Source organism: Lynx rufus, unplaced genomic scaffold (genome assembly GCF_022079265.1).
Source record: "Lynx rufus isolate CCGP_SWC_20201006 ecotype Redwood Valley unplaced genomic scaffold, mLynRuf1.p SCAF_15, whole genome shotgun sequence".
Classification (NCBI taxonomy): domain Eukaryota; kingdom Metazoa; phylum Chordata; class Mammalia; order Carnivora; family Felidae; genus Lynx; species Lynx rufus.
The window spans coordinates 27,751,676-27,767,391 of record NW_025814829.1 but is presented as its reverse complement, the minus strand read 5'-3'; the positions used below and the strand labels follow the sequence as shown (position 1 = coordinate 27,767,391).

The window sequence follows — 15,716 nt, the reverse complement described above, 5'->3', positions numbered from 1 at the left end:
ACTCTGGAAAACAGTATGGAGGTTCCTAAAAAAAATTGAAAATAGAACTATCCTATGACCCAGCAATTGCACTACTAGGTGATTATCCAAAGGATACGGAGTGCGGATTTGAAGGGGCATATATACCCCAATGTTTATAGCAGTGCTATCAACAACAGCCAAAGTATGGAAAAAACCCAAATGTCCATTGATGAATGGATAAAGATATATGCATAAGATGTATATACAGAATGCAATATTACTCAGTGATCAAACAGAATGAAATCTTGCCATTTGCAACTACGCGGATGGAACTAGAGTGTATTATGCTAAGCAAAATAAGCCAGAGAAAGACAAATATCATATTATTTCATTCATATGTGGAATTTAAAATACGAAACAGATGAACATAAGGGAATGGAAGCAAAAATAATATAAAAACAGAGGGAGGATTGCTGGTGGGTTGTTGGGTGGAGGGAAGGGCTAAAGGGATGAGGGGCAATAAGGAGGACACTTGTTGGGATCAGCACTGGGTTTTATAGGTAAGTGATGAATCACTAAATTCTGTTCCTGAAATTATTGCACTGCATGTTAACTAACTTGGATTTAAATTAAAAAAAATAGAGATAAAGTTTCAATAAAAATGAGAAACATGCTCAATGGAATGAACAGCAGCCTAGAAGAAGCAGAGGAACAAATTAATGACCTAAAATACAGAGTGATGGAAAGTAATCAAGCTGAACAAAAGAGGAAAAAAAGAACTACACAAAATAAGAATAGACATAGGGAATTCAGTGACTCCATCAAATATAATAACATTTATATTATAGGGATCTCAGAAGAAGCAGCAAGAGAAAAGGGGGAAGAAAATATATTTAAAGAAATAATAGCTGAAAACTTCCTTCATCTGGGGAAGGAAACAGATATCCAGATCCAGGAGGCACAGAGAACCCCCAACAAAATCAAAAGCAGATCCGCACCAAGACATATTGTAATTATAGTGGCAAAATATAGTGATAAAAAAATAAAAGCAGCAAGACTAAGGAAGACCGTTGCATACAAGGGAAACTCCATAAGGCTATCAGTGAATTTTTCAGCAGAAACTTTGCAAGCTAGAAGGGAGTGGCATGATATATTCAACATGCCAAATAGGAAAAACCTGCAGCCAAGAAAACTCTATCCAGCAAGGCTATCATTTGGAATAGGGGAGATAAAGAGTTTCTCAGAAAAACAAAACCCAAAGGAGTTCATGACCACTAAACCAGTCCTGCAAGAGATACTAAAGAGGACTGTTTTGGTGTCTTCTTCAAAGTGACAATGTTAAAGTAGGAAACGCAAAAGTAGAAAAATTAATATTTCTGTAAAAAATCAACTAAGGAACTCACAAAATAAAAAGATGTAAATCATGGCATCATATACATAATATTTGGGGAGGAGAGGAGTAAAGAATGGTTTCAGACTTATATGACCATCAAATTATAGACTGCTATATGCATAAGATGTTATATACAAACCTAATGGCAGCCACAAATAACCTCTAATAGATATGCAAAGAATAAATAGAAAGAAATCCAAATATATCACTGAGCAAGCAAACTGTGAAAGAGAGAAAGAAAGGATGAAAGAAAAACTTCAGAAACAATCACAAAACAAGGGATAAAATGGCAATAAATACATATCTATCAATAGTTATTTTTTGTTTTGTCTTTAACATTTATTGACATGGTTTACCATAAGGACTGCGAAGAATGACTCAGATGTGTTTACTTAGAAACTGTGTGGCACTGAGTGACTCACTGCTGCCCAAGTTCCAGAGCTCTTCCTGTAGGGTGTAAAGGACACGTGTCAGCTACAGGAAACTTATCCCGGCTTCTAATTAGATGCCATCACATATCCTGTCACCCTTCTGCATACCCATGGGGACACAGTAATTAAGTGCCAGCCAAGTTGTTGCCAAGCCTGGGGACAATCCTGGCACCATGACACTAGCAAATGCACTCAGCCAGCTTATGAATATGAGTCTTGGGACCCTCCCTATAGTTGAGGTGGCAGAGGTTCCCACATCGAGAAAGAAGTGTAGTCTGTAGTTCTCTGAAACCATGCTGGCCTGGCTGGAAAAATAATGGGGTATACAGGTATAGGTTGCTGGCCTAGTATGCTTCTCCACTCCGTATTCTCCTTCACTCTGACCCAATGCTGTGCATGCTGAACCCACATACACTTGTTGGTCCTCCAAGGTAAAACGTGTCAGCAATACTTGGTGGTTTATTGCCAATGGGCACCAACATCCCACCCAAAGAGATTCTGAAAAAACTGAATCGAATATGAATTGTCTATTCAACTGAAGCTTGAAATCTTCTTTTATGAAGCTTATGTCCCCTGTGGTGTAGCCTGCCAGTTCCTGGTGAACTTTCAGCAAAGAACCTCCTCTTGGCAAGATGGAGGAGTTCCAACAGTTGATGACCATTGCTTCATGACTTCAGTGAGTGTCCACTTTCCTTCCTGACAGTAGGGTGCCATCCTCCTGAAGCAGCCCAGCTCTCACCACATGCCCTCCCACTTGATGGTGTGACTGGTCTTCCATTAATCTTCCATTAATCTACTTAATCTGGCTTATTTCAAAGGTAATGTCTAGTGCATTTGGAAGTGCATCATCACTTTGTCATATATTAATCAAAACATTCACTTGCCTAAATATTCCTAGGTGAAGCAATTTTTCACAGGCTTTGTGAGATTTCCACATCACCTCAATAAGGTTTTTACCTTAAAAAGGCCTCCAATTTCACATATGATGACATCATCTTTAGTTCTTCCAAGTCTATCAAAATGAAGGTGTTAAACAACCACATCTTTGTTTTCAAGGATTTCCTGTTTAGCTTCAGGTTCAGCTTCAAGAAGTTCAGCTTGTGTCCTACTGCTCCAAATCAGGTCCATTAGCTGGAAGAGGCTCCCATCTCCAGGCGTGTATTGTCCCTATGACTTCCACTGGCTACCACCTTGCAGAGCTGCCTGGGCCTGACCATGGCTCAGCTGGTGAGAGCAGAGGGCAGGTCCACTGTGGTGGAGCTACTAGTCAATGCAACACTCACAAGCCCTTAGACACGGTGCACCCTATCAATCATTACTTTCAATGTAAATGGACTAAACACTCCAAAAGACAGGGTGACAGGTGGATAAAAAAAAGAAAGAGACCCAATTATATACTGCCTATAGAAAACTCATTTTAGACCTAAAGACCCCTGCATACTGAAAGTGAGGGGATCGAGAGACATTTATCATGCAAATGATGTCAAAAGAAAGCTGAAGTAGTAATACTTAGATAAGTAGATTTTATATGCTTTTTTAAAATTTTAGTTTTAATTTTTTTGTTTGTTTAAAGAGAGAGCATGAATGGGGGAGAGGGGCAGAAAAAGAGAGAAGATCTTAAGCAGGCTCCATGCTCGGCATATATAAAAAACACACAGTGAACATCATACTCAATGGGGGAAAAATGGAAAACTTGCCCCTTAAGGTCAGGAACAAGACAAGGATGTCTACTTTCATCACTTTTATTCAACATAGTACTGGGTGTCCTAGCCACAGTAATCAGATTAAAAGAAATAAAAGGTGGGTGCAAGGAAGAATCCAAACTTCGTTATTTACAGATAACCTAATACTAGATATAGAAAATCCAAAAGACTTCACAAAAGAACTACTATAACTAATAGATGAATTTTGTAAAGTTGCAGGATACAAAATCCAAGTGCAGAAATCTGTTGCATTACTATGCAATAATGAAGAAGAGAAATTAAGAAAAAAATTCCATTTACAATTGCACCAAAAATAATAAAATAGGAATAAATCTAACCAAAGAGGTAAAAGACCTGTACTTTGAAAAAATATAAAACATTGATGAAAGAAATTGAAGATGACACAAAGAAATGGAAAACCATCCCATGCTCATGGATTGGAAGAACAAATACTGTTGAAATGTCTATACTATCCAAAGCAATCTACAGATTTAATGCAATCTCTATCAAAATACTAAAAGCATTGTTCACAGAACTAGAACAAATGATCCTAAAATTTACATGGAACCACAGAGACCCCAAATAGCCAAAGCAATTTTGAAAAAGAAAGCTGGAAGTATCACAATTTCATACTTCAAGTTATATTGCAAAGCTATAGTGATCAAACCAGTATGATACTGGCACAAAAATAGATCCATAGATCAATAGAACAAGAAAGAAAACCCAGAAATAAACCCACAATTGTGTGATCATTTGGTCTTCAAAAATGCAGGAAAGAATATGGAATGGTAAAAAGACAGTCTCCTTAGCAAATGATGTTAGGGAAACTGGACCATTTTCTTATACCATACCACAAAAACAAACTCAAAATGGATTAAAGACCTAAATGTGAGACCTGAAACCATAAAAATACTAGGAGAGAGCACAGGCAACAATGTCTTTGATACTGGCCATGGCAACATTTTTCTAGCTATGTCTCTTGAGGTAAGGGACATAAAAGCAAAAATAAACTATTCACTACATCAAAATAAGCTTCTACACAGTACAGGAAACAATAAAATTAAAGGGCAACCTACTGAAAAGGAGAAGATATTTGCAAATGACACATCTAATAAAGGGTTAGTATCCAAAATATATAAAGAATTTATATAACTGAATACCCAAAAAACAATCCAATAAAAACTGGGCAGAAGGAATGAACAGGCATTTCTCCAAAGAAGACATGCAGAAGGCCAACAGACACATGAAAAGATGCTCAACATCATTCATCATCAGGAAAATGCAAAATCAAAACTACATTGAGATGTCACCTCACACCTGTCAGAATGGCTAAAATAAAACACACAGCAAGTGTTGGCAAAGATGTGGAAAAAAAGAAACACTCTTGCACTGTTGATGGTAATGCAAACTGGTCTAGCCAATGTGGAAAACTGTATGGATTTTCATCAAAAATAGAACTATCCTATGATCCAGTAATCACACTACTGAGTACCTAAAGAATATGAAAACACTAATTCAGAGACATATGTTTATAGCAGCATTATTTACAATAGACAAACTGTGGAAGCAGCCCAAGTATCTATTGACTGATGAATTGATAAAGACAATGTGGTGTGTGTGTGTGTGTGTGTGTGTGTGTGTGTGTGTACAGTGGGATATTATTTAGTCATAAAAAAGAATGAAATTTTTGCCATTTGCAATGACATGGGTGGAGCTAGACAGTGTAATGCTAAACGAAATAAGTCAGAGAAAGACAAATACCATATGATTTCACTCATATGTGGAATTTAAGAAACAAAACAAAGGGGTGAAAAAGAGGCAAGCCAAGAAACATACTCTTAACTGTTGAGAACAGAGGTTGGTGTGGGGGATGGGTGAAATAAGTGATGGGGATTAAGGACTTGTCATGATGAGCATTGGTGATGTATGGATTTGGTTGACTGACTATATTGTACACCCGAAACTAATGTAACACTGTATATTAACTATACTGGAATTAAAATAAAAAAAATAAAATTCACGTGGAAGAGTAGAGAGCCAAGAATAGCCAAAACCATTACATAGCTTTATAATACATGCTAGGGAACGTCTCCTCACTTTGTACATACCTCGGTCAATGGTAAACTGTCTTACTAGAATTAACTTTGAAGAAGAATCACAATAAGCAGTGTTATGCAGCAACACAGAGACCCAGTCATAGATCCACACAAACATAGAACCTGGAAATATGAAGGTTGTATTCCACACAAGGGAAAAAGCATAGATTCTCTGATAATGAGTGTAACTGACATGTAAAAAGATTTGGACTCTGATCTTTTTGATCTTTTGAAAAAGGTTTTTACAAAGCCTGTATCTGACAGTTTATATTTTATTATAGTGTTCACTGTTGCACGGAAGTTTATTTTCATTATTAAATTTAATATAAAAAAACTATCTTATTTCAAGGTAGGGAAGGATTTCTAAAATAAGGCACAAGAAACACCAAAAAAAAAAAAAAAAAAGAATAAGAAAAAAAGAAAGAAAGAAACAGCAACTAAGGAAAACATTCCAGTGTTCTTAGAAGCATTAAGTAAATAGATGGCAATAGGCAGAAAGGAAAAGTACTGGCACGAAAAGTAATATCCAGGGTAGGAAGAAACCCAGACCCCTTTGCTCCTAAGGGCAACAATTCATACCCAGGAGTGATGATGATTTTAACCCATTTGACCCTGGTAACTTAACCTACTAGAAGCTAGGCCCATGAAAATACACAAAACTAAAACAAATGATAATATGGGATGAATCAGAGTCACTGAAGAGAGCTTTACTAGACAAAAAAAAAAAAAAAAAATGACAAAAATTGGAATGGAGTTCCAACAAACTGATTTGGACACAGAAACCCAGTGAATATTAGATTCATGGCCCAAAAGAAGACAAAACTTTATTCTCACAGGAGCAGATATTATGCAACTTGGACCCATTACCACTTGACACCTTTGAATATTTGGAGAAAAAATACTGTTTTACGAAGATCTGTGATTAGCAGCAACCTGGAGATTAAGATGGCCTCTACCTAATATATTTATCCCTAAAAGCATATTCATTGAGAACAGCAGGAGAACCTAATATAATAATAAAATTAGGACTATTACCTGTGATTCATGATAGGGGACACTCTCACCAATATATGTGGAAGCAACAGAAAAAATTGAAAAGATCAGTTTAAAAGCTGAGCCCCCATAGGACAGAAAAGCATTATAGTATTTGCAGGTTCCGGAAACAAAGGATAACTGATTGATTTGACAAGAACAGCTGAGGAACTAAGTCAAAATAAAGGCTTTAACACTCATGTTTATCAACAAAACAGGCCTACACCTAATGTACATAGATGCAATCAAAATAGGTCATTTAGAACTAAATATGCAAGACCCATTTGGCCACCTAAGCCATTTAGACTACCACTCTTTATAACAAATTATGAAGATAGAAACCCAAAGAGAAACCCCAGAAAATATGCATGTGCAGTGTCAGAGAAATGGAAACAACCACCTTTTAGAGTAAATAGACCTAAGAAAAATAAACCTACATATAGACCCACTGACCCATTTATTGTGAATAGTTACCCCATTTAAAAAACTTAATTCTATTAATAGACAAGCCATTGGTAGCCAGAGGAGAGCAAACCCCCTAGAGTCTGGGCAGTCTCTGTCTCTTGGCCCAAGCTGGTGACAGTCACTCAAGTTATACTGGCCATTTCAACAGAAACCACTTCATAAGTAAAAATGCTACATATATCACTATGTTGTTAGATATAGGGTTCTAAGTACCATTATACTAGGCTATCCTACTAATTTAGAAAACTTTAACAATAAAAAGGAATTAGTTGAAGGATTAAGGTGAAAATTAACCCCAGGGACAATGGTACATAGATTCCTAACAATGTGATAGATCACTCATTATGGATAAATGCCTTATTGGTCCCGATTTAGAAAACATTCTTGGACTAGATGTAATAGGACATATAAAAATTAAGAGAAACATTCAGGAACCCCTAAAGGAACAAATTATCATCCCTATATTTTGCGATTAACAATCCAATCTGGCCTGTTAAAAAGCCAGATGGATCATATAGACTTACAGTAGATTAGAAGAAGTTAAACAAATACTCTCTCAAAATTGAGGAAGTACTCCTAGATTTAGGCATTATCCTAATCAGTATCATCACTGGATTGGGAACTTATTACATGGTGATAGACTTATCTGACATGTTCTTTGCTATTCTAATCGATGAGGAGAGCCAGTCCATGACTGCATTCATTGGGAAGGCAGACAATATCAGTTTACTAGGTTACCACAAGATTAACACAAGAGACCAGTAATAGCCCACAACTTTCTAACACAAAACATCCGGGTTTTTCAGGAAAACCACACACACAAACCAGCATTTCCTATATTGATGACACATTTACTTGTGGTGATAACTTGGAAGAACAGACTAGAGTCACTATAGAATTAATTGAAATCTTTACACTCACAGGATGGACAACTGACCAAAGTAACATACAGGGACACTACACTAAAATTTCTAGGTCTTCTGAAGGCAGAATATATGAGACCCAGTCACAGACAAGCTAGATTGCACTTCATTTGTACCACAAAATCAGCAGCTCAGAAACTGATAGGACTTTTTGGATATTGGAAATAGCACATACCACATCTGAAGATATTAAAACACATTTTTGAAATAAATAGGAAGAGTAGGGAATTTAGATGGAGACCCATGAGGCAGTCTTTATTTCAAAAATGCTGTCAGAACTTATAATACCATCTCATGAGGGCTCTGGATATAAACCAGAGTGCCTATACTCACAAGGGTTTGGACTAAAACACCACTATGGACTAAAACACCACAGGACCCCCAAATATTACCCAACTGTATTTTGGACTAAGAAGTTCCTGTGGTCCAACAACAGGCACCAACCAATTAAGGGCTCACCCAGGTACTCTATGAGCCCTACAAAATTCAGAACCACTGACAGAAAGTAAACTAATTACACCTAAGCTACAACAGCCTATTCTGGAATGGGTAAAGCAGACCCCTGACAAACAGAAGCTACTCCTGACCATAAAGTCCTAACATGGAAATGGTATATTTCCAAGCAGGACAAACAGATTGCGGGTCAGCTTTGTGTGAACTGAGAAAATCTCCACTATGCCAATAGTGGACTTGCCATAATTCCTGAGGGCAAGCCTATCCAAGCTCCAGCAGTTGGGCAATGGGGACTGCCCTGGTCCCTGGCACCCAGTAATGCCTGGTTCATACACGGATCAGCCTCCATGACACCATCTGGAGAATGCTGGCAGCCAGCGGCCTTGAGGACTCATGATGGTCTAACCCTGACAGATTCAGGCTTGAGAAAATCAGCACAATATGCTGAATTAATGGCCATAAAACTAACTGATGAACAATCTGTTAAAGAAAATCAGAATGACCTATATCTTTCTCAGACCCATGGGAAATAGCTGTTGGAATAGCTCTTTGGTCAGGAACGTGGTGGGGAAATGACTGGAAAATAGGAAATATGAACATATGGAGTAAGGATATGGCAGAAAATAGCACTGGCTGACGTCTTCATGTTCATCACACGTGTCTCGGCATATCAGAAAGACAAGGCTCAAGTACCAAAACTTAATGACCAGATAGACAAACTCACTAGGAAAACTAAGAGGCCCAAATTCCCCAAATTTAACAAAAATACAATGATTCACGACTAAGGAGGAAACCAATTCAAAACACAACCATATATAAACAAGCAGAACAATGGAACATAAAACTTGAGCACACAAATATGCCAAGTGATTGGGTCATTGCATGAGCACATATCACCAAACAAATCATGCTGGGACACAAAGCACTAGGACCTGATTAGGAAAATAAACATGTATATACCTACCAAATACCTCCACTTTCAAATTAAGAAATGTGGGAATTGCTGAAAGTTTAAAGTGTGAAGGTCACTAATGAATACTCTGTAAGGTCAAAGAAGCAGACAGACCCTTCCAGATTATACAAATGATTGTATAGGATCCTTATCTGTACCAGAGAACAAATTATGCATGCACTTTGTAGACACATGGTCAGGAATAGGATTACTCTATCCTTGCAGGAAAAATGATCAGAAATCTACCATCAGGGCTTTCGAAATCAGGATTGCTTGCTATGGTATCCCAATTAAATCAGGGGCCCCACTGCAAAGGAAAGCAAGTACAAGAATGGGCTAAGAACAAAGCATAGTAAGATACAAAGGACTTACACCTACAAGCCCAACCATGTCTGGGTCAAATGAAAGGTGTAATGGCTTACTCAAGCAGAAGCTGACTGATAAGCCTGATATAAAAGCTTGGACGAAACCAGTCTGGGAGGTGGCAAGATCTCTAAACCATAAATATGGAAAGAATGGAAAAACTCTTATCGCATTAATATTGCAAGCACCTCTACAGATGAGACCACTAACAAACTCCAGAATCTAAACTAGAAGGAAAACATTTAAAAAAAACATAATGGTATATATATAGTACTAGGAAAATTATGGTACCTGCCATCAATACAACCTACTGGATGACTGAAGAAAAAACTACATTACATCACATTAAAGAAAATAATATGATGACTCTGAAAATGGCAGGCTTGAGAACACCATCTTTATTGTATTGACACCAGACGCCTGATATTTAGCCTCGCAGGATGGAGGGCGACTATGCTAGAGGGAATATAGGCAACAACGGACGTCATAATGGTAGATATCCTTGGGTGGCAAGAACAACGAGAAGGAATTAAAAATGCCAAGGAAACTCTCTTTATTTTGCAGGCATGAATCCACGATGCATCTTGAACCCTACCAAGATGACTAACGGGTCAGTGCAGCATGCTGCCTGCTGCCCATACTCCGTTGCCTATCGCTCCCTGTTGGATACCATAGTCATTACAGCTATGGATACTCCTCTGATGGCTCCAGCAATAGGAGCTGTGCCAGTGTTCTGAACTGGAATGCCACTTTCTGGTCCGGCACAACTCCACTGTCTGTGACATCCTCCGCATTCTCCAGAGATCACTAGTCTAGTCACCTTATGGCAGCGGAGGACTCATCAACATCACCGGCATCAACCAACCCAGCCTCTGCACCCCATCCTTCACTGTCAGCACTATCTACTCACCGGGAAAGCTTCAATCAGTAGAGACACCAAATACTTAGGGAAGCTGATGAAGCAGTGGCGACCTCCATTTTAATCTCCACAAGAACCATCAAGGATTCTGAACAACAACTCTATTAGACATTGACTTGGAGGATGAAGACTGGCCTGAACTACTAACTGGCTTTTGGTATCATAACCCAGCACATATATTTCGTCAACCAGGTTCTGAATTTTTTACTTTTTTTAAAAAATATCTATTTTTGAAAGAGAGAGAGAGAGGAAGGGGCAGAGAGAAGGGACACAGAGAATCCCAAGCAAGCTCTGCACTGGCAGTGCAGAGTCCCATGAGGGGCTCGATCCCATGAACCCTGACATGACCTCAGCCAAAATTAAGAGTCAGATGATCAACTGACTGAGCCACCCGGGCATCTCTGTAGTTTTATCCTACTAAATTGAGGCAGCATTGGACACATCACAGAAACTCTGAAAATAACCTGGATTTAGTTCCTGATTTGTGTGTGAGCATTTTAGCGTAAAAGAGCAGCTGGTGAATACACAGAATAGGAATTATATCTTTAAATATAAATAGGCCAAAAACTGATCATCTACTACACTCCTGATTTACACTGTTTAACCCATATTCACCTACTAGAAAGTGAATAATAGATCTATGGACATTATGCCCAGACTTTAAAAGAACCAGGGACATTATGTGGTGTATAGAGAACACCCAGGAAACTTAGCACATAACACATATCATTATCTTCTGTAATATAATCAAGCTACTATCTCCTATCACAGATCTCTACCCCAAGGGTGTAGAAATCATTGTTAATAAATCCATACCAGTCATATTGCAATTTATAATCATAGTATATACATTAAAATTTAAGATGTAGGACTTTCTAGGCAAATACGAATCCCCAAGTTGTGCTTGGGTTTATCCAGCTCCTTTATATCCAACTTACAACATATGCCAAAAACAGATAGCTCAAAGGAAGGAAAGCCTTATGGTTCCTTGTTGGACTGGTAGGAGGCTTAAGTGGAGGAACAATGGGAGCCACTTTTTCTCAATTCCAAATCAAATCACATTAAATTCTTAAACTTTGCTCTCAATTTGACACACATGCGGTGGCAGTTTTGTCATCATTGGGTATACAGATGGATACAATTAGCCTTATGTTACAAAACATAAATTTCACATGGCATAAAAAACAAAGCAGCCAGAGAAAATGCTAAAAAATAGCAACACTAAAAAAACCCCCAAATATGTTTTATGTACACTGTCAATGTACAGTTAGGGATGGCTGATATGTGGAGTACTCTTAGGACAGCTATAATCTTAGGTCAATACTGATTGTCTGAGATAACAGCCCAACCAGAAGTAGATATAATACATTCTAATGACTGTTATTCCTTGGACAAGTATGAAATTAGAATATTGGCACTTAAGTAAGGAAACTTGTCAGGTTACTACACTTTGCAGTTTCCCAATATCAAAAGAGAGAGTGGAGCCCACTGGCTATGGAAAGACCCCTTATGATAAAAGGAAAACATGTTCCTAAGGATACATTGTTGGAATGAATCCAAAGTACCTTTATGACTGCTAGATCTTTGAAGATATCTATAGTATAAGTACTTATGACTATGGCTTTGATGCCTCCCCAACCAGTTATATATAACATAGAGCTAGTATGCTCTAAGCCAAACCTCACTCTTATCTATTGGAGTCAAGGAAAAAATAAGGAACAGAACGTTACCTGTGTAAGAGTACAACAGGTAAAGAATATGACAATACAAGGAAAAAGATGTTAATTAAGTTCAGCAGAAGATAAAGGAATCATTAAAATAACCAGAGAAATGTTTCACATCAAGCCTCCAAAATTAATAATGTAAATCTCACATTAGAAAACTTAAGAAAAGTGAAGGTATATTTGGAAGGTGAGATTAATAAAGTCAAACTACCTTTGCAGGAATTTAAAAGAACAAAAATGTGCATTTATAAAAATAATGGCAGTTTTGAGTTCTAGTGTTATGGCAGTTGGACACATGTTTGAAAGTGCTGTGCAAGCATGCACCCCCTGGAACTTTATAAAAATGATCTTTACTTAGAAATGTAATTGTATGGAAATTTAACTATGTCATTTAAGAAGCTTAACTTTTGGTTGCTTTATAATTAAACATGGTACCATGCTAAAGAGCTTTGTTATATTTATATTGATAACATTAGGAATATGGTTGCTTAAACTGGTCATTAAACTATAATATAAGAGAATGTTTGCCAAAGGAGAAATATTGCACAAATATGACTTAGTACCTGTGATGAATATTGTAAGTGTTGTAGAATCACAGGGTGGATTGATATCTTTGTGAATTTAGGTTTGTACAGGACATTTGTATTAATTAGCTTTAGAGTGATTTGAAATCACAGGATCGACTGTTGTGTATTGGTTTGACATGATTTTAAATCCACTTATTTATGACAAAGACAAAAAAAGTTGTTCTTAGAAGTGAAGTTGTTTTGATGCAACAATGGAGTTGTGTCAGGATGTCGTCATCTCATCTGTTCTCACTCATAACTTAGTAGCTCAGCTGCTGGGGGCCCTGGTCACAGATTTATCAATAAAAATATATGAAGAAGCAAAGCAACTATGGCAAAGGAACATTAGACTATAAATACTGAGAATTTGTGAGAACTATCGTAGAGTGTTTGGTCTGGGCAAGGCTACACTTTGCTGATCTAAAATGACTCTTGAAGACCTAGGGGCAAATAGCTCCTGCCATGGTTGAGACGGCTCTTCTACTGACAGTGGTGAAAGGCATGTGGTATCCCTTCAAAGAAGGGATCTTGCCCATCAACACCAGTGCTCTTGCTCTAGCAACATGTTCCAGCTCCACGAGACTTTAGCGCTGGCATCTGGACTTCAGCTCCAAGTTGGCTAACCTGTCTTCTGGGTATCGCCTCCTATAAAATTACGCCTCAACTAAACTTGAACTTTATACATTTCATCTCCCCTTGCCTAGAACAATAGTATGACTAATCCAACCTTGGTTTGGAGTATGTTATTTCCGTAGTGGCTAATGAAAAGACATTCTCTTGTATTCTATTGGCTTGTGAAATTTGCACAGTGAATTGTTGACAAAGACAAAGTCAGCCTTTGAGTATTATTTGCCTTCCAAACAACACAGCTTTCAGAGGGATTATGCACAATTGTGTAGGTTAAGGCTTAGAATTAGGCAGAGGCCGGGCACCCCCAACAGCCTGACCTGGACTTGCCTGACATTGCCTGATCTGCGCCTCCTGCACCCTGTCAGTCATCTTTGGCTAGTCTGAGCTCTCCGGGCCTGTGGACCTAGTTCTCGTCCCCAATAACCTACATTACCTCATAGGTGTAGGGACCCCTTCCTCCAAAAATCACTGTGAGGCAGCCATCGAAATAGGTGACATTCAGTCCCAATGTGTACTTACTGTTTGCTGGGGTTCCAGGCTTCTGCAGCCATCAAGGCTCCCAGCTGTCTTTTGTCGGCAGACACCTTGGCCACCCTGCTTGATCCAGTCATGGAAAGGCAGTGGAGATCTGCCAGCTCTGCCTTCTAGGGGAATATGGATTATGCATAGGTTAGCGTTTCAAATTAGTCAGATGCCAGATACACAGTGCCCCTCCCCTGTGAGCCAGCCTCACTGGACATTGACCTGCTGTAGGTCCCTCACTACCCTGACTTGGGCCGCCCATGCATATGCTGTATATACTCTTCCAGTTGCTTTTAGGCAGCTGGGTCCCTCCAGGCCTTTGGAAGCTTAGGCCATCCACAACAACCTGCGTCGCCTCAAGAGTAGAGGGAGCCTAAACTGTGAACATCACTATGAGACATCAGTTGTATGGGCAATAGTCTGTGCCCATGGGGACTTGCTGTCAGCCGGGGTTCTCAGTTTCTGCTGTAATTGAGGCTGCCAAGTATCTTTTATTGGAGGATACCCTGGCCAGCCTGCCTGGTCCAGTCCTAGCAAGGCAGTCCAGATGACTCCAGCTCTGTCTTCACTGTGGATACATGCATTAGTATAGGTGAGGGCTTGGATATGGCAGATGCTAGATACTCCAGCAAAAATGAGTAAAGGAAACCACCCTCACCGAAAATGGAGTCAGAAGCCCTGGAGGGGAGCTCCCTAATGCTCATATTACTCATTGCAGCCAGGATAACCATTGCAGCCAGGATAACCATCACATAGGATTATGAAAAGGATAACTTTTCACATAGGATTTTCTTCTCCTACTTTTAAGAAAAAGAACAAAGATCCATGCCTGCCCCAACAACAGTGCACCAACCACCACCTGTAGCCAAGGAGAAACTTCTGTAACCTGGAACACTTGTCCTTTTCCAGAGAACTTTAAAAAATAAAAACCTTCTCAATTTCCTCCAAAAACTGAATAAAAACTGACCGTCCCTTTGTCTCTTCATATTTGCCTATGGCTTGTTGTAGTTTGCTTGTCCCAAATAGCAATTCCTCTGCTATTTACAAATAAACTCATTTTGCTAGCAAAGTAACTGGCTATTTTAAGGTTGATATTACATGGTATCAGAGAAATGGAATCCAGAGAAGACCCCCAACAATTCCAAGGTTGTTGAGCAAACATGGCCAGTACTCACAGTGTATTCAACTCATTGCTTTCTTGGTGACTCTGGAGTTTGAGGGTAAGTCTCTTGTGGACTTTGAGCTCCTCTCTATGTTTTGAGCGCTCAGGCTTTATTCAGGGTTTTTCATGAATGCATCTCCTTTCCTCCTGAGAGGAGGAACTTGTTGTCAAAGTTCCCTGGTAAGTCACCCATCCTGTTCAAAGCAGGGGATAACATAATTCCCAGTGTTTTAGCACAGCTGTCAGAAAAGTGAGCCCTTCATAATTAAGACATTTTAGGGAATCCAAAAGCAGATAGGTTCCACAAGGTCCTTGGGCCAGGATTTTGTTCCTTTCTAGAAAAATGGGTGAACTTTTGGACACTTAGAAATTGTAATGGCCATTCTGAGTGACACTTATGTTAGATAAGTCTACCTTAAGG

The 15,716-nt window shown here is 38.8% G+C and overlaps 1 pseudogene; it reads right to left on the bottom strand.

Annotated features, from left to right (window-relative positions):
* Positions 1–1,828: 1,828 nt before the first annotated feature.
* The window catches only part of LOC124509835 (sorting and assembly machinery component 50 homolog), a 75,565-nt pseudogene continuing 61,677 nt past the window's right edge, over positions 1,829–15,716 (bottom strand).